This window comes from Ptychodera flava, chromosome 11 (genome assembly GCF_041260155.1).
Source record: "Ptychodera flava strain L36383 chromosome 11, AS_Pfla_20210202, whole genome shotgun sequence".
Taxonomy (NCBI): Eukaryota; Metazoa; Hemichordata; class Enteropneusta; family Ptychoderidae; genus Ptychodera; species Ptychodera flava.
Genome location: NC_091938.1, coordinates 120808 through 142102, shown reverse-complemented (window position 1 = coordinate 142102; position 21295 = coordinate 120808). Strand labels below are relative to the sequence as shown.

Here is a 21295-nt window from a genome sequence, read left to right as displayed (position 1 = left end):
ACGTCTATTCGAACTCAAGTACAATCGTTTTAAGGCAATATAATCATCGTAGAATTATAAAGGAGCCGACATTATTTACGGCCTGGGGGTTGGAGGAATTTCATCGGAAACTCAGAAATTTCGAGTACCCCCCCCCCCCGCCAACCATGCCGAATTTGAGTAACCCCCTCGCCAACTCAGAAATTTTGACTAACCCCCCCCCCCATCCCACTTAGAAAAGTTAATACCGATACATGCATTTGTAAAATTGACATACGGTAAATACAGCAATAGTAAAGAAACTAGGTTATCATCGGTTATCTCATGACAGTTGAAAAAGGTGAAACCAACAAAATGAATTCAAAGTGACAACGAAATACAGATATAAAAGCTCACGCTATAACCAGTATCCAACAATATAGTATTGTTTAACTTGGATGGGTATCATGATACGGTTTTCACTGCCATGGGATATCTGACAGGGCAGAATTTGAAAGTACAGGGGGGGAACACGCGAGAGGTTTGGGAGAAAGTGTCAGAGGGGCTGTCCCCTATCTTGCATGGAACATTTTGAGAAATTGGTGTATGCAATGGTGCAGTCTGGTGCAATCTTAGAGGTGTTTTTAACTTTTTTTATTGATTTAAACTGTTAGAACACCCAAGGGGGAGAGCACGAGAGGGATCCCTTCTGTCTTATCGAAAATTTTGAGAAATTAATGTGCGTAAAGGTGCAATCTGAGGGGTGTTTCAATTGTTTGAAAATTACATTGAACACTGATATTTTTATTACATTTTTTGCATGATCAGTGTTTGAGTCACAATATTCAAAAACAAACAATGACAACACATTTTGTAAAAAACTGTTCTCAGTTTGCCAGAGACTTAAGACCAAAGAATATGCAGGAATGGAAAATCTGTGACTTTCTTGTGTCACTTCTCCAGCTGCCAGCTTCTAATGAAAAGCCTGAATACGGTATGGTTAAATGTCAAAATAGTTATTGAACTGAAGTCAATGAAAATATAACAGGATGAATTCACAACAGTTCAGTTTTGTTCTAGATCGTTTGAAAACTTTCAGAAATTGATGTATACAATGGTGCAATCTGGTGCAATCTGAGATTTGCCTATTTCTAGTAAAACTGTTAGAATACCTCATTGAGGAGAGCACGACTGGGGTATGTCCCCACTTTCGCATCGAAAATTTTGAGAAATTGATGTGTGGAATGATGCAATCTGAGAGGTGTTTCAATTTATTTCACACTAAACATTGAGTATATGCAAATCTGTATTTTTAAGGAATTTTTTTTGTCAATTTTGATCAAAATTTGACTTACATTGTATGTAATTCTTGTACTGTATAAACCCTATCAATTCTCCCAGAAAAAAATAATTAATATGATTTTAAATAATTGAATTAATTAGGAAATCATCAAAACCAAAATAATTTTAGTGTAGAATTATCAAAAAGTTCAACTTTTTTTGACAGTTCATAGTGAAATGCTTACCATCTTGGAGGATTACAACATGTAAAGGCAACTTTCCTGAATCCCAACTTTGACATATTCTGAACCATCATTTATTGTGCCCTGTATGTTATCTAAAAGAAATTGCTCAAAATAGTTTGTCATGATAGGGTGGTCAAATAAATAGAGATAGAGAAAGTTCTAATTTCCATTTATGGTTGACTTGATAAGGATAAAATAAAATTACTTTTTGAGGAAAAAAATAGAGTGGTCAATTAAAAGAGTGGTCAAAGTGATAGGGTTTTTATGGTAAAGCTGGGCTGTAAGATTCCTCATGTGCTATTTATAGCAATTATGCAATCTGTGTAAACAGTGCAATGAAAGTGTTACATGATGCTTTTGATGACCTTGAACTTCTTAAGTTTCAAACATTTGTCTCTTCAGTGTGCTTTCTCTGAGTACGTACAGTCTCAACTTATTCAACAGAACTTACTTACAATGATAATTTGAAAGTTAAAATGTGCTTGGTTATAGGATGAAAATACTGATAAAAAGATAACCAGCTTAAGATTCTTTATAACCTGACAGATATGCTGTCTTTTTATGATGAAAATCTTGATTTAAGCAAGTCTTGTTTACTTCAATTAGAATGTAATTAACTCTCGTTTATTAGCTACTATAGACTAATATAGTCTATAGAAGCTATATAGTATTGGGATGGGTATCTGTCCGGCGTGCACTGTCAGTATGTATGTATGTATGTATGTATGTATGTATGTATGTATGTATGTATGTATGTATGTATGTATGTATGTATGTATGTATGTATGTATGTATATCCGTTAGTGAGGCGTCCGTCCACTCAAATATCTTGAGAACTGCAGTACTTACTGATTGGATATTTGTTGTGTGGATAAAATATATGATTTTGAGAAACTTTTTTTATTAATTTTTGATATTGTTGAAAATATGCAAATTAGCTCCCAAAAGGCGTTTTTGGTAAAAAATCTTCTTCTTCATAACCACTGGTCAGACAGCTTTGTTATTTGGTATACAGGTCCCTAGGGATAACCCAACTTAGATTTGTTAAAATTGTGATGAAATATGCAAATCTGTATCTTTACAGAATTTTTTTTCCATTTTTGGTCAGGCCATCCTGAAATGAGCTATCAAAGATATCCACCTTCTTCATCAATACATGTGTCACAAAAGGTTATTCTCGACATAACACAGCAGAGCTCTGTCAACTGTTGAGTCGCTTGTTTTTTCAAAACCGCTGGTCAGACAGCTTTAATATTTGGTTTACAGGTCCCTAGGATGATCTTAGTGAGATAATTTCATACAGTCAGGAAATACTTAATTTTGTATCCATGTCTATAGTAGCTTCAGGGACTTTGGCCCTATGTTTATATACGTCTATTCGAACTCAAGTACGATTTTATACGTCTATTCGAACTCAAGTACGATTTTTATATACGTCTATTCGAACTCAAGTACGATTTTATATACGTTCATTTCGAACTCAAGTACGATTTTTATATACGTCTATTTGAACTCAAGTTCGATTTATATACGTCTATTCGAACTCAAGTACGATTTTTATATACGTCTATTCGAACTCAAGTACAATCGTTTTAAGGCAATATAATCATCGTAGAGTTATAAAGGAGCCGACATTATTTACGGCCTGGGGGTTGGAGGAATTTCATCGGAAACTCAGAAATTTCGAGTACCCCCCCCCCCGCCAACCATGCCGAATTTGAGTAACCCCCTCGCCAACTCAGAAATTTTGACTAACCCCCCCCCCCCATCCACTTAGAAAAGTTAATACCGATACATGCATTTGTAAAATTGACATACGGTAAATACAGCAATAGTAAAGAAACTAGGTTATCATCGGTTATCTCATGACAGTTGAAAAAGGTGAAACCAACAAAATGAATTCAAAGTGACAACGAATACAGATATAAAAGCTCACGCTATAACCAGTATCCACAATATAGTATTGTTTAACTTGGATGGGTATCATGATACGGTTTTCACTGCCATGGGATATCTGACAGGGCAGAATTTGAAAGTACAGGGGGGGAACACGCGAGAGGTTTGGGAGAAAGTGTCAGAGGGGCTGTCCCCTATCTTGCATGGAACATTTTGAGAAATTGGTGTATGCAATGGTGCAGTCTGGTGCAATCTTAGAGGTGTTTTTAACTTTTTTTATTGATTTAAACTGTTAGAACACCCAAGGGGGAGAGCACGAGAGGGATCCCTTCTGTCTTATCGAAAATTTTGAGAAATTAATGTGCGTAAAGGTGCAATCTGAGGGGTGTTTCAATTGTTTGAAAATTACATTGAACACTGATATTTTTATTACATTTTTTGCATGATCAGTGTTTGAGTCACAATATTCAAAAAACAAACAATGACAACACATTTTGTAAAAAACTGTTCTCAGTTTGCCAGAGACCGAAGACCAAAGAATATGCAGGAATGGAAAATCTGTGACTTTCTTGTGTCACTTCTCCAGCTGCCAGCTTCTAATGAAAAGCCTGAATACGGTATGGTTAAATGTCAAAATAGTTATTGAACTGAAGTCAATGAAAATATAACAGGATGAATTCACAACAGTTCAGTTTTGTTCTAGATCGTTTGAAAACTTTCAGAAATTGATGTATACAATGGTGCAATCTGGTGCAATCTGAGATTTGCCTATTTCTAGTAAAACTGTTAGAATACCTCATTGAGGAGAGCACGACTGGGGTATGTCCCCACTTTCGCATCGAAAATTTTGAGAAATTGATGTGTGGAATGATGCAATCTGAGAGGTGTTTCAATTTATTTCACACTAAACATTGAGTATATGCAAATCTGTATTTTTAAGGAATTTTTTTTGTCAATTTTGATCAAAATTTGACTTACATTGTATGTAATTCTTGTACTGTATAAACCCTATCAATTCTCCCAGAAAAAAATAATTAATATGATTTTAAATAATTGAATTAATTAGGAAATCATCAAAACCAAAATAATTTTAGTGTAGAATTATCAAAAAGTTCAACTTTTTTTGACAGTTCATAGTGAAATGCTTACCATCTTGGAGGATTACAACATGTAAAGGCAACTTTCCTGAATCCCAACTTTGACATATTCTGAACCATCATTTATTGTGCCCTGTATGTTATCTAAAAGAAATTGCTCAAAATAGTTTGTCATGATAGGGTGGTCAAATAAATAGAGATAGAGAAAGTTCTAATTTCCATTTATGGTTGACTTGATAAGGATAAAATAAAATTACTTTTTGAGGAAAAAAATAGAGTGGTCAATAAAAGAGTGGTCAAAGTGATAGGGTTTTTATGGTAAAGCTGGGCTGTAAGATTCCTCATGTGCTATTTATAGCAATTATGCAATCTGTGTAAACAGTGCAATGAAAGTGTTACATGATGCTTTTGATGACCTTGAACTTCTTAAGTTTCAAACATTTGTCTCTTCAGTGTGCTTTCTCTGAGTACGTACAGTCTCAACTTATTCAACAGAACTTACTTACAATGATAATTTGAAAGTTAAAATGTGCTTGGTTATAGGATGAAAATACTGATAAAAAGATAACCAGCTTAAGATTCTTTATAACCTGACAGATATGCTGTCTTTTTATGATGAAAATCTTGATTTAAGCAAGTCTTGTTTACTTCAATTAGAATGTAATTAACTCTCGTTTATTAGCTACTATAGACTAATATAGTCTATAGAAGCTATATAGTATTGGGATGGGTATCTGTCCGGCGTGCACTGTCAGTATGTATGTATGTATGTATGTATGTATGTATGTATGTATGTATGTATGTATGTATGTATGTATGTATGTATATCCGTTAGTGAGGCGTCCGTCCACTCAAATATCTTGAGAACTGCAGTACTTACTGATTGGATATTTGTTGTGTGGATAAAATATATGATTTTGAGAAACTCTTTTTATTAATTTTTGATATTGTTGAAAATATCCAAATTAGCTCCCAAAAAGGCGTTTTTGGTAAAAAATCTTCTTCTTCATAACCACTGGTCAGACAGCTTTGTTATTTGGTATACAGGTCCCTAGGGATAACCCAACTTAGATTTGTTAAAATTGTGATGAAATATGCAAATCTGTATCTTTACAGAATTTTTTTTCCATTTTTGGTCAGGCCATCCTGAAATGAGCTATCAAAGATATCCACCTTCTTCATCAATACATGTGTCACAAAAGGTTATTCTCGACATAACACAGCAGAGCTCTGTCAACTGTTGAGTCGCTTGTTTTTTCAAAACCGCTGGTCAGACAGCTTTAATATTTGGTTTACAGGTCCCTAGGATGATCTTAGTGAGATAATTTCATACAGTCAGGAAATACTTAATTTTGTATCCATGTCTATAGTAGCTTCAGGGACTTTGGCCCTATGTTTATATACGTCTATTCGAACTCAAGTACGATTTTATATACGTCTATTCGAACTCAAGTACGATTTTTATATACGTCTATTCGAACTCAAGTACGATTTTATATACGTTCATTTCGAACTCAAGTACGATTTTTATATACGTCTATTTGAACTCAAGTTCGATTTATATACGTCTATTCGAACTCAAGTACGATTTTTATATACGTCTATTCGAACTCAAGTACAATCGTTTTAAGGCAATATAATCATCGTAGAATTATAAAGGAGCCGACATTATTTACGGCCTGGGGGTTGGAGGAATTTCATCGGAAACTCAGAAATTTCGAGTACCCCCCCCCCCCGCCAACCATGCCGAATTTGAGTAACCCCCTCGCCAACTCAGAAATTTTGACTAACCCCCCCCCCCCATCCCACTTAGAAAAGTTAATACCGATACATGCATTTGTAAAATTGACATACGGTAAATACAGCAATAGTAAAGAAACTAGGTTATCATCGGTTATCTCATGACAGTTGAAAAAGGTGAAACCAACAAAATGAAATTCAAAGTGACAACGAAATACAGATATAAAAGCTCACGCTATAACCAGTATCCAACAATATAGTATTGTTTAACTTGGATGGGTATCATGATACGGTTTTCACTGCCATGGGATATCTGACAGGGCAGAATTTGAAAGTACAGGGGGGGAACACGCGAGAGGCTGGGGGGAAAGTGTCAGAGGGGGCTGTCCCCTATCTTGCATGGAAAATTTTGAGAAATTGATGTGTGCAATGGTGCAGTCTGGTGCAATCTGAGAGGTGTTTTTAACTTTTTTTATTGATTTAAACTGTTAGAACACCCAAGGGGAGAGCACGAGAGGGATCCCTTCTGTCTTATCGAAAATTTTGAGAAATTAATGTGCGTAAAGGTGCAATCTGAGGGGTGTTTCAATTGTTTGAAAATTACATTTTGAACACTGATATTTTTATTACATTTTTTGCATGATCAGTGTTTGAGTCACAATATTCAAAAACAAACAATGACAATACATTTTGTAAAAAACAGTTCTCAGTTTGCCAGAGATTGAAGACCAAAGAATATGCAGGAATGGAAAATCTGTGACTTTCTTGTGTCACTTCTCCAGCTGCCAGCTTCTAATGAAAAGCCTGAATACGGTATGGTTAAATGTCAAAATAGTTATTGAACTGAAGTCAATGAAAATATAACAGGATGAATTCACAACAGTTCAGTTTTGTTCTAGATCGTTTGAAAACTTTCAGAAATTGATGTATACAATGGTGCAATCTGGTGCAATCTGAGATTTGCCTATTTCTAGTAAAACTGTTAGAATACCTCATTGAGGAGAGCACGACTGGGGTATGTCCCCACTTTCGCATCGAAAATTTTGAGAAATTGATGTGTGGAATGATGCAATCTGAGAGGTGTTTCAATTTATTTCACACTAAACATTGAGTAACCCTCCATTCTTCCTCTTCACACTTTGAGCAACCCCCTTAAAGTTTTCAATTTTTTGAGTGACCCCCTCACATGCCTCCGAACCCCAGGCCGTAAATAATGACGGCTCACTAAACCCAGCGGCCGAATATGGTAATTCAGTGGCAAAGAAAGAAAGAAATAACGAATAAGGGGAAATCAGAAGCGAGATCGTGCACAAATATTATTCTTTTGATTTTTCATATTGATTTTATGAGAAGTTTTTGTTTGAAGGCAAATATTACTGGAGAGCGCGCCCGTGTTTAAAGCGCAGTACGTGGTCGTCGCGCTGCGCTTGCGCGATTTTCTGTTGATAAACATAATTTTTTGTAAACATTGTCTTCTCAACTTCAATCGGAGTACGATGGGAGCGGTCCCTCCTTTGTTAATGCCTTTATAAGACTCAACATCATGCAATAGTAAAATATTAAGATCGGAAACGAACTTCATTGGTGTATTTCTATCTATAAACTCATGTAAGGCTATGAACATTGAGACACTATAGGCCTACTGGGCACATTATGTCACTGAGTTTACTTCATGCAGTCACAGTGAACAAATGGGTTTGATCGCGCGCGGTCACGCTGGTTGTACACAATGCTATGTACGGTACAGTAAAAATACATCACTGAAATGATCAACATTGTTTATATGTAAACCAGCAACAAGCTGACACAAAAATTACACTCAAGACCATGATCGGCGGCAAGCCAGAGCAGGACACGGGAGATGCTGTTGCTTCGATAAGAGAGACGGTCACCGTGTTGATGTACACGGATATAAGAGAATCCGGTCCCACAATGTACCGCCCGGCGACGACTTGGCCCACGACCCACTGTTGATCAACATTTCTAACTTCTTCTAGTAATATGTGGCAAGACATAGTGAAATGACAGGAAGCAATAGACAAAACGAGCGGGTTTTCGCGGCATTTGGCAGGAAAATTGCACGGCTACACATCAGATTCAGATTCAGATTCAGGTGCACTCATAGTGCACGTTTATTTGTATTTCAAGGCCACCGGCCCATATACAAAGGGGGTTAACATGGAAAATGGAAACACATATTTGCACAGCGGAGTGTAAGGCAAAGGCTAGCAACAACAGCGCACGAAAAACAGAGAAACATATCTCTTGCATACATTACTTGCTGTCTCAAAATTGAGCGAATACACGTCACAGTAAAACCAGCATATGTCAGTCATTTCTTAAACTTTCTTCTCTTAGGCTACGGCTACACATAGGGACCTATGGAAGACCGGTCACGACATGCGACATGCGACCTGCGACTTCAAAACTGCGACCTGCGTCCTGCGAGTTTGAAACATACGACCTGCGACTTCGGCATTTAGACCAAGGTGTAGGCCTAACCTGCGACTTCACAACAGCGACCTGCGTCCTGCGTGTTTGTCAAACTGCGATATCAGTCTTGATTTGTTCGCACCATTGCTCTGAACACGAGCCTGAAAAACACGAGGGACACCATTGCACTATATTAAAACAGCCGGTTTACCGCATTCTCGCGACCAGAGCATTATTTTCGCACCGCTGGCCTACGCAAAAATCGGCCAGCGAAAGAATTCAACCAGCGATAGAAGTGCATGAAGCTGTGACGGTAGAGAATTCCACAAACGAAGAGCACAAATTTATTTTTCTTCTTACGAAAGGCAAACCGATCTGAAATAATGCAATAGCAATAGGGTTTTAAACGTCTACATCAGTGTTTAATAGTTTCTGGAACTTTTCTGCCTACATGATCTAAAATATTATATACACACAAAAAATAATATGTACATATTATAGTATGTACATATTAGGCTTAAAGACTGAAAATAGGATTGTAGGAGGGTTTAATTATGTCCTGTTTTACAGTTTTAACTCGCGTTATCTATAAAGAACTTGAGTCGGTCTCTGGCTATTCATGGTTAGCAAATATGTTTGCACTTCTGTCAATATCAGTATTATTTTAACTGCTTTACTTTGCATATGTTATTTGTGTAGACAAATGTAGTCCGAAGTTAACCAGTAAGAATATTTTTATTTTTTCAACTGAACAAAAGTTGGATCAATTCGATTTTTTGACGAAAAGTAAAAATGAAATATAGACGAAAAGATGGCAACATCCGATGATCAATCACTAGAGAATTGGAACAAAACTGGAAATGTTAGAAAATGAACGACAATAACTGAAAATTCGAATGTTTGCAATGACACTGACGCAGTTATGATACAGGGGGACAACTGATGAATTAAACAGACAGCTAGATGGTTATACCACAGTGAAATGAGGATAAATACCAGAGATTTCTAAAAATCAAAAGGTTTGTCGATAACATAAGGAAAGAAGCGAGGTAAGGCAGACGAAGAATATCTAAAATAATTTGAAATTATAATATAAACATATAAATGCCTATCACGTAGCATATTATTGTCCATGCATTAACACGGACTGTCAACATTTCCGTCATAAAATTATCTCTCCAGATGAAAATGAGTGAACTGGTGTGTACATGAATTGAGTTTTGCCAGACTTGGTGAACGATTTACCAAAGCGAAAGCAATGGCTTATTAATTGATCGATGTTGAACGTTAAATCTCCTTTCCACGTTTTACCCTTTGAGCGCTGTAATTTTCTCCCACCAAAATTTTAGTGCAAAATTTTACCAATTGTATGATTTTTCTGTAATTTTTTGATAATTTTGGACCAAATCGACATCACATTTCATTGGCTACAGGTTTTTCCCAATTTTTTTGCAAAAATTGGAGAAAAATTGACAGGGGTTTATTATATAAAGGGGACAAAAATAGACTTTGGCGCTCAAAGGATTAAAGTTCACGCAAGACGCCTCCAATCTAATACTGAAGAAAACACCATGAAACGTTACGTGTTGTTGTCGCATGTCGCAGTTGTGAAGTCGCAGGTCGCAGTTTGACAAACACGCAGGTCGCTGTTGTGAAGTCGCAGGTTACACCTAGGGACTGGTCAGTTTCTTCAGCCTGGGGGGGGGCGGTGGATTCATGGGGGGGGGGGGGGTTCACCCTGTTTTTGACTTTGGTGATAGGGGGGTCACCATGTTTTTGAAATGCCCAATAGGGGGGGTCAGTGTGTTTTTGAATTTTGACACAGGCTCATCATTGCCTAAAATGCTAGTGTCAGCCACAAAATTCATCATTCAGTTGTATTTTTCGGCGCGCCCTTCGGGCGCGTAACTTTAATAATCAGTCATATTTTCAGCACGCCCAACTTTAACATATCAAGCATACATACATCAGAGATATCTGTATGTTCAATATTTTTCAGCGTGCTCTTCAAGCTCATTACTTTAATATATCATACATCTTTCAGCATGCCCTTCAGGTGCATGACTTTAATATACAAGGCATATATATCAGAGATATCAGGATGTTTCATATTTTTTGGCTCGCCCTTCGGGCGCCATACTTTCAGAGATATCTTGATGTTTGCTAAGTGAAAGTGTACCATTATGAAATCTGCATTTCATATGAAAAGGATGACAAATTCCTGATACTTTTCTGTTCTCTCTGTGAGAATTCAGTATGAGAAAGCAACATGCACAAATATTTCACAATATATATCTGATACAGTGACTTATTTTAGAGATAGAAAAATGACAAGATATCTTTCCTTCTCATTGATGCAATTATTTTCCTTTGTTTCATAGTTTTTCTGTAGAAAGATGCTTTTTTATGAACAAAATAACAGTTAAAAAAGGCAGTTTTTGTCATTATTAGCTGTGCTTTTATGGTTTCAATGTTACACAAGAAAAGGTCCTCTCAGACACTGTACACATCAGATTTGGCTAAAAAAGCTCTCTATGGCTCCTCAGTAGATTTAATTGGATGATTGGCAAGTCTTAACACCCATCAAAGTTTTTGATTCACTGCTTTTTCCTCTTTGATATTAATGATTGACATCCATTTCTGTACAACAGTTCAGGACATCTGGTTAAGCAGAGAAAGTGTGAAATACATTCACAGCTCATTCAAAATACAGCTCATTCAAAATGTACTGTATTTAAACTTTAAGATTGACACTTTGAAATTCCTATCTTACAACTGACATGTCAACAATTTCACTAAAACATAGAATGACTATTTAAAATATAAATATATGTAAAATGTAAAATATAATATATATATATATATATATATATATATATATATATATATATATATATAATTTATGTCCATCTTTTGTTTACCTTTGTCGCGCCCGGGGGGGGGTCACCCTGTTTTAGAAATTTGGAATAGGGGGGGGGTCACCCTGTTTTCAAAATTTGGAATAGGGGGGGTCAGCCACTTTTAGACGTCGGCAAAAAATAATCCACCGGCCCCCCCCCAGGCCGAAGAAACTGACCAGTCCCCTAGGTCTAAATGCCGAAGTCGCAGGTCGCATGTTTCAAACTCGCGGGACGCAGGTCGCAGTTTTGAAGTCGCAGGTCGCATGTCGCATGTCGTGACCGGTCTTCCATAGGGACCTATCGAGAGATCCTATGCACGGTCGATGGCAGTGATCCAACGGCTAGCTAGTGTAGGCTAGGCCTACCGATGCTACGCAAACTTCGTTGTTGTACCTCCTGATTGCCGGGTAGGTCTGAATCCTCTTTCAAATGAGATAACCCCAAATAACAAGAAGACCTATGAAATGTCCTTCACTTGACTTGATATCTGTGCTCGGAATTCTCGTTTGCACCCCGACGGGGTAAACTCCGTAGTGGAGTTGCATTCTCCACAGCCGACTGTAGCGCGCTGCGTTCATGCAGACCACGGAACAGATGCTTCTTGCTGCAGCGGGCCCAGGAATTGCTCTGCGAGCTGTAGATTTCTGTAGCTCGCGTTATTGGCAATAGTACTCCTGTTGGCGATGTTGTAGACTAGAGCCCGGTCATTGATATTCTGTTGGCATATACACACGTACGGGTAAGTGTTTAGCTCCATGGCTTCAGCGATGACTGTAGCCGAGCCCATTCAACTGATTCAAGAAAATAATGATCAAATGTGATCTCAATCCAACGTGTAGTTACTGTTCAATATTCAGCAGATATTTAACTCAGATTAATTTCACCTTTTCTTGCGTGTTACATTAGGTAAGTTTGTATGCTTGTGACTGATCAGAAGCCATTTTAACAAGCGGCAATATCGCAAACATAATAATCAACCCGTAATAACCTAGTGCGGCATTCTTTGATATGTTTTCATCAGGGGCGACCCCCTTCAGGAGCATGCGCAGCGCGACCACCACTGCGCTTTAATATACAGTGACCAAGTGGTGAAGCACGTCACAGCGCCCTCTGTGGTATGTTGGACCGCCGATTTTGATGTGTTACGTTTGCCAAAATTTTGGGCTGCATGCTTCCAGAAAAATAATATAACACCTAAACTTAGGCTTAACTAATTGCAGTGTAAAGAGTTTTGGCGGGAATTTGATTTTCAAAAAAGTCCACCAAGTTTATGTTTTTAGACTGTCTGTGAAATAGATAATTCGCTACACGTTTCTTTTCACTTTAGCTTATAGTTTGAATAGAAGTATGAGCTGCCTTATTGAGATCTTAATCTTACCGTGGCAAATCTATAAAGGCTTGTCTTGTCACAAATTTTTAGAAACTATGACTTTTTTTATCTAAAAGTTCACTATTGGCTGTTTGATAGCTGTACATTTTAAGGAACCAGGTTTATCTTTAGAGAGAACGTGCCGTTGATCGTCAAGTGGCATTAATATTGGAGTGCAACCAGTGAGAAATGTACAATGGATATGTTTTGAACTGTTGTACTCTTTTTAAATAAATAAATATTCAATATGTACAATTTATTGTAAGACAAATGTGTGGCGGTATCAAGCTGCAGTAAGAGTACAACCACAATAATACGATATTGATGCATTGTCATGTTTGCAATAGGGCAGGTATATTTACTGGTTGTTTCTCCCGTACCAAGGAGCAGAGGTTAACTATAGCGGTGTAATTGGTCAGTTCATGACCCCTACATAGCCGTACATTCTGGCATTGTCAGTGGTCTGAAGGAATTCCAAATAAAGGTTTTATTTAAAGGAAAGTAAATCTTAGTGGAAATGCAAATTTTTGCTTGAAAGTAAGCCCCATTGCAATTCAGTAGAGAAATCGATGAGTATGGTCTGGATTTGCCGACCATTCACTGAGGGAGAAACAATCAAAGCAATTAAATATGATGATTTTCTTCTGATCAGTGATGTATTTTTATGAGGACTCTGATGTAAATTACAATCAGCTCGTAATGAAGAGACATAATTGATATCATTTTAAAACTCTACACTGTACTGTTACACGTCAGAGCTATAGATACGCCGCCCTGATCAAGATCACGACGACGTTTTCAATGAAATTGACATCAGCACACAAGTATTACAAGGAAAACTTCTTGAACCTTCCTAGACATTCCTCGTGATAATACCTGACGAAGCAAAGGGGGTTCTGGGAAAATCATTTCCACTCATGTTAGTGTCAAGACACTTAAAGAGTACATACATGTAACGGCATTGTTCATTGCTATCGTTGAAAATTGAAATCTACTTTGAATTTACTTATTCAAAAACATGTACAGACTGTGAATCCAAGCCAAGCACTGAACATTTAAACGTAACTTTAAATAGCAAAAATAACAGAATATCGACAAAGCATTCAAAATTAAATCTATCGATGGCATTGAGGGGTTGGTTGGTATTTGTATCGTCTACTCTTTTAGTAGGAGGGTGTTCAATTAATTTGAAGAAGGCACCGCAATACTTTACTGGTCTATTTCCTAAACGCTTCCTAGATCGACAAGGTACGGTTACATTAATTTCAGGGAGGCCCACATGACTTTATTTTCATTCATTCATTCATTCATTTATTTATTTATTTATTTATTTATTTATTTATTTATTTATTTATTTATTTATTTATTTATTCATATTTATCCTGGTTAGCTCCCTCTGTCAAAATGTACGATTTCCAGGGAGGACCAATGTAAAATGAAATCAAATATTTTAACAAATAAAACTCAAAATACATTAAATGGCTTTAAAGGCAAAATAAAAAGCATGATTAGAAAAATGAGAATAATTTGGTAAACAAACGGCAAGACCCTGTACAATGAAAAAAACAACGCTGCAAAATCCAGCACAAGCGTTTGATTAAAATGCTGTAAAAAAGTGATCTCGTGAAAAACAGGAGGTAAACTGTTGATAAATAAAGTAATTACATGTTTTAGTTGGTCTGTAAGAAGGTACAGTATATCTGTGAGAATTTGTTAAACATCGAACTGCTCGATGAGCAGCGTATCAGATTTAAGCTGATAAGAACAGATACTACACATGATCTTAGCCAAAAGGCCGAGAAGCGAGAATAAACACCATTTGGCAGGTGATGATGATTTCCTTGAGATCTATGAAAAAATATTCATTCGTTACTCTCATTACGGAAGGTGACGCACTGAACACTATACTCGTGAAGTGTCATGGTCAGAGCAAATATCTACAGACATATCACATAATTACTATAATGTCAGGTGATTACGAAACCCTGTTCACAAAGAATTTGATTTGTAGTCTCCAACATTAAGAACCCACTCTTAGGAACTTTCATTTTTTACGGCCTGGGGTACGGTTCGGAGGAATTTCATCGGAAACTCCGAAATTTCGAGTAACCCCCCTGCCAACCTTGATGAATTTGAATAACTCCCTCTCTAACGCAGACATTTTGACTGACCCTCCTACTTAGAACAGTTAAATATCAATACATTTATTTGTAAAATTTACAAAAATACAGCATTATTAAGGACCTTTTAATTTGTTTTTTTACTAAATAAAACTGGTAGAACACGCCAAGGGGAACGGGTGTCCCCTCTTGCATCGAAAATTGTGTTAAATTGATGTGTGAAATGGTGCTCTGAGGCATTTCAATTTATTTTGCACCAAAAACTGAGTACCCCCTTCTTTCTCTTCACATTTTTAGCAACCCCGTTGTAGCCTTCATTTTTTAAGTGACCCCTCAGATTAATTCCTCCTACCCCAAACCGTAGCCTAAATAATAACAACCCCCTTAGTGAAATCAGATGTACAAATGTGCTCGCTATTGTTTTGCTTTTCACGTCTGCTGTCCTTGCCAAATCCAACACTGACCAAAGACCAGTAAAAAGGATAAGCACAAATTAAAAAGAAAGAAAACAAGACAGTCTCTATACGCTTAATTGTAATGAGATGACTACAAAACCTACAGCAGGATGCGCGGGGAGGGGTGGGGGTCGGGGAATGGTGGCAATGTTTAAACAGAGCATAAATCGGCTTCAATGGACCGTAATTTTTATGACCTGGTACGTTTTCGCTTCTTCTGCACCATTGCCAAGTTACTATCTAATTACCATACGTAGAGGTGACAGCATTCAAGATTCTTGTTTTCAAAGATCCAGGATGTCATTAAATCAACTCAAATTTTTGGTGGGCTGAGGCCGATGGCCATCAGCGCGGAGCCTCGTTTTCAGTCATTTTTTTCACGCAGACTTCACTTTAGGATGATTGAGTTGCCGATTTTGCAACCATAATTTCCCTTATTATTCTCTGAATATAGATTTTACCTGACGTAAACGTTTAAAGGGTCACTCATTTGATTGTTCACTTTAAACAGTCTTAAATTTACAATCTCTCAGAATGCTTGGTCTCTGATGTGTCTCCTGTAGTTCTGATGAATTATCTTCCATTCATAATTCGTCTCTCCCAAGTCTGCAAATTTTTCAAAGGGGAGCCTTTAATTAAAATTTGATTTTGTTTCTTGTTATTTTGCAGTAAACTTTCTATTACTATACATTACCTATGACTTTATTGATGTCTTTGGCGATCCACCCTGACTGCTTAGACTGAAGACTGTCACCGTATCGGGGATGAAATCGAGAAATGACATGGATTTTTAATTACAGTTACACGAGGTGTCCAAATGAAAGAATTACTGTCTTTACTCTGATCTTTTCCTATCTCCGTCGTTTCCCTAAATATTTTTTTTAAAATTTCGTTTCGTCCTCTTCAACGTCTTAAGACAGCCACTTACAAACGTCTTAAGACAGCCACTTACAAACGTCTTAAGATAGCCTCTTACAGACAAGTTGATCTATAAGAAACCTGATAAAATCGAAAAATCGTTAGAACAAGAGATAAAGGAAATGTACGGAAAAGACGGCACAATAGTAATCCAAAATCATATCGATATTAGACAAAAGAAAAGATTTTCTGTAATCCCCGAGTATGTTTACAGTGTTACTGCTATGCAAATTAAAAGGCGGGAAATGCGTCAAGTATGATAATATATAAATCCTTCCACTCAGAAAGGGTTTGTCTATACGTCGACTTAAAAAGAAAATCTCTACGGCTAAAATATGATGACGGATATATGTAATAGAGGTCAACCAAAGTGAATAAAGCTTAGTGAATGAATATACCAAGATAAACACCTTAACAATAAATAAAATGGTAGGAAATAAAATGTAAAAGGAAGTGAGTGTGTGCTTTCCATCGTTTGACACGATAAAATAAAAACAACGACTGACTGTAACATAAAATTAACCGAACAAAATCGAAACATTATACCGTTGACACAGAACACAAATTATGGATGACGCATGGAATAACGAATAACGCGATGTCTGGAATATGCCTCTGGGTAGAATTTGACCTGTTGATTTGAACAAACATAAAAGAAAGAAAAATGTGTCTCCGTTTTTAATACATTAAGCTTAATTCATTTTATAGTTATCAATTGAATTAAATTTATGGATAAATCATGATTCGGGAGGTTGTTGTTAAAGTATGTATAGGCATTCAGCTATCCTTACTATCCATGTCCAAACACCACAGTGCAGTGAACAACTTATTGGACACTCAAGTAGTGGGGCCAGCTTCCAACACAGATTCTTTCAAACATTTTCGCAGAGTATGATATTATCATTTCTACTGCATTTAGGTCTTTTCATGCCAGGCCCTAATTCGCTTATTATGTAATGTCCAGTCCTGATTTGTTTACTGTGTAATACCTGGTCCTGATTGGTTTACGATGTAATACCTAGTCCTGATTGGTTTATGATGTAATACCTGGTCCTGATTGGTTTACGATGTAATACCTAGTCCTGATTGGTTTATGATGAAATACCTGGTCCTGATTGGTTTACGATGTAATACCTGGTCCTGATTGGTTTATGATGTAATACCGGGTCCTGATTGGTCTATGATGTAACACCTGGTCCTGATTGGTTTACGATGTAATACCTGGTCCTGATTGGTCTATGATGTAATACCTGATCCTGATTGGTTTACGATTTAATACCTAGTCCTGATTGGTTTACGATGTAATACCTGGTCCTGATTGGTTTATGATGTAATAAGAACCTTTACTTCACTCAACAGGTAATCGCCCATAAATGAGTTGAAACGTTACAGCTTATGCAATCTGATGTGTCCCAGGGATGTGTCTGCGGGGATGTGTCGAGCTGATCGGTTACACGGTAAATTATCGCTTGCTTTTCAATGTTCGATGCACAAAAACTGTCCCGAGCACGAAATAGTCACGATATCATGGAATCATATGTTTTGAATTGTTGGCATCATTGCTTGAAATAAGTCGTTTCTAATTGCCATACATGGAGGTGACGTCATTTTCAAAGACCATATGTTCGTGGACCCACATCGTCAATTCCACTCAAAGTTAGAAGTTACTTATTTAGCGTGCCTTAGGCTGCGTTCACAATTAACGATTGGGGGGGGGGGGGGGGGCTGGAGGAATCGCGATTGAAATCTTTTTTTTTCAGATCCCTCTTCAGTACCCTAAAACATTTTCAAATGGCCCCCTCTATATGGTCAAAATTTTTCAAGTCCCCCTCCCCAACTATCACAGGCCCGCATATTTGTAAAGGATGTGAGCGCAGAAAAATAAACATGTATTGCTCCGTTCTGCTCACAGGTGTTCAACACTACCTGTATTAGCACTTTGTATAGTCATATTCCCAAGGCAAGTTCTTTAAATGCATCAGCGAATTTTTGAGATTTATTGGTCTGAAAGCCAACTTGAGTTAATCCAACATTGGCCAGATGAACTGCTCCTGCCGAAGAGCACACAAAATGACAATCATGAGAGAGTAGGCAAATTGTGAATTCTGGCTTATTGCCATATTGTAAAAAACTGAGCACAGTGACCTACCAAAAATGTGTTTCAAAACTACAAGACATATATGAATTAGATGCTCTCAAAATTGACAATATTGGAAGGTTAAAATATTCCATCAAATAAATGTTTTAATCTCTGAAATTTTTGGTGTTATAATTGTAAATTTGGTTAAAAAATAAATAATTCCATTTGGTCAAATATTTTTTCATTTAGTCTTCACTGTTCAAAGTTTTTACTTCTGTATCATTTTATGACAAGAATGTGAAAATTTAGAAAATCAAGCATGGTGACCCCATCTTTTTTCTTTAATATTTGATTATTCTCATATGCCAGAATTCAAAAATTTCCATGTGTTCTTCCGTGTGTTGCTCTCGGGCCTGATCTTGTGTATAAGTATGTTTCACTGTCATGAGCGTCATTTGACCCAAACTCTTCTTCAAATACCATGTACATCAGAGTCAGAGCTATCTCTGTCACTGTTCAGGTATGCAGTAACAGTGACACTACAGTAGCAGAGCATTAATGATAGTGACACTACCCGTAGACAGTAGCTGTATTAACTTTGCTAATGTTGACGATATTTTTGTTCAGTTTTACAACTGCGTTCTTGTTCTACTCCCTACAGCATGTTGAATTGTCCAGTATTCTGCTTGCTATCACAGCCTATGTATGTGTACCATGCATTTGTATCACTGACAACTGACTGTCAGTCTGGACTCAAATTTAAATATCACCTAATACATATTTATATATACAGGCTTTGTCGACAAACTAAATATTGTGTGTTTGAGCATGCTATAGGGAGATAGCAAGAAACTGTAGTTGTTATATTGCAGAGAAATTTTGCAGAAATCATTAACAGTTGCAGCTTCTGCCCTGTTACTAGGCTCAAGTTTGTTTTTTATGACAAATCACACATGTTTCGATTTTTTTCGAGATAAAAGTCATGGAAGTGGTTCTAGATTTTGTTGAATTATTACTAACATTACAACAATTGGATGACATAAAAATGGTATTCATTTTCATTAAATTACCTACAAAAACTTGGAATGGGAAAATGTAAAACATAAAAGGGAACCAAAAATGTTCAAGTCCCCCCCTACAGGTAGAGCAAATTTTTTTCAAGTCCCCCCTCTACTACCCCAAAATTTTCGAATCCCCCCTTGAATTCCTCAAGCCCCCCTAACCGGTTTTTTGTGAACGCAGCCTTATATCACCGATCCTCAAACTAGACGTCAATATTCTTGCTTGGCACACCCATAGTCCAATTACTATGCCAAACATCCATTTGACGTCACCATGATTATTTATTATTAATTTATGAATTATCATATTTTACCCGCCATATATTACCAAGCATCTAGAGGTATTGATTCTCATATGAGAGATCAAACTTCTTACTTTGTATTCCATACAGTCAAATCACTGAAATCAACCCAACTGTTTAGGCTACTACTAGTTTGTGATAAAGCCTATTTATATATAACCATTTACCCTGTATTAATGAATCATAATATTTTGCCTCAACATATTATTACGGTCATAACATACCAATTGGCATTTTCTTAGGTTCTCATTTTCAAAGAAACATGAAGTCAAATTAGCCTAAGGTTCTAGGTTACTGTGTCAAACATCTCGGCGTTAGCGTATTTACTATATCACATCGGACCAGACGTTGAGGTTGACACAGTCAAGTCAACTGAAGGAAGTAGCTTATAGGATAATCTATCGAACATTACCGTATTTAAGTATAAATATGAATTATCATATTTCATCTTCCTTACATCATCAGTGTTCTTGCAGTACCGATTCTCATATCAGATATTAAGATTCTTATCTTTTTTCAGACATGCAGAAATTATTGAAGGCGAGAAATATTTTATAAACCACTGTATCTGAAATAAGTGTCATATTTCATTAGCAGGTAAATCAGTTTTCAATAAAGAATTTTATACAGTTGTTTATTGTATATTGTTCAACTGTATGATAGTGTTTTTGAATGTTTTGAACTGGAATATATGCTGAAATAGGCTTGCGCAATACACATTGCATTCTTTAAGTGGTGGGCCATTATTCATAATTCATAATTCATTCATCAAAAGATTTGAAGGAATCTAATGATATGTCAAGATTTATACCCATATTGACAATAATAATGTGATGATTATTTTTTTAAACGTTTTATTAAAATTGAACCAATGTAAATAAAATCTACCATTCCCAAATCAGTTCAATCGATTTTATGTTACAACCTTCACAATTATATTTTATTTTACAGCCTTCATAATTATATATTAACCATGTTTTAGACACAAATATTACGACTTGGAAGGAAATTCATCGGTTTCCCTTCAGAATTACTCTGGATACAAAACTTATAAATATTTATTGCAAGCTTGATCATAATATTGTGGTTACCGATCATAGATCGTATAAAACGATTTCTTCAAAGCTTTCTACCAGAGATTGTACATGTTCTCATAGAGAGATTGAAACTTCTACTTTTGTTTTATGAATGTAAAGTGACAAAAGAGAGTTTGGACCTGGGCCATTTTTTGTATTCAGAAATATTGTATCGGCAAAAAAGATTTTGTGAAGAGATCCAGCTTTATACCTGAATTTTCAATTTATTTTTGTTGATCGCAATAAAGTTTATGAAGGTGTAACAGAAAGTTCCATCTTTACTCACCTTTAAGAGTTTTATCTGCAACATAGAGAAAATTTATTTTTGTCACAAAAGACAAACTGGGTTAACATAAATAGAAAA

At 36.5% G+C, this 21295-nt stretch overlaps 1 protein-coding gene and 1 pseudogene across 1 annotated transcript in view; one reads left to right on the top strand and one right to left on the bottom strand.

Annotated features, from left to right (window-relative positions):
- The first annotated feature begins 11852 nt into the window (after positions 1-11852).
- LOC139143195 (probable methyltransferase TARBP1) overlaps positions 11853-21295 on the top strand; it is a 119572-nt gene continuing 110129 nt past the window's right edge. Inside the window, exons 1-3 of the mRNA XM_070713326.1 lie at positions 11853-12289; positions 17772-17869; positions 20376-20452. The gene's annotated coding sequence lies outside the window, so the exon portion shown is untranslated. The remainder of the gene's footprint in view (positions 12290-17771; positions 17870-20375; positions 20453-21295) is intronic.
- On the bottom strand, positions 14552-14726 carry LOC139144617 (U2 spliceosomal RNA; annotated as a pseudogene).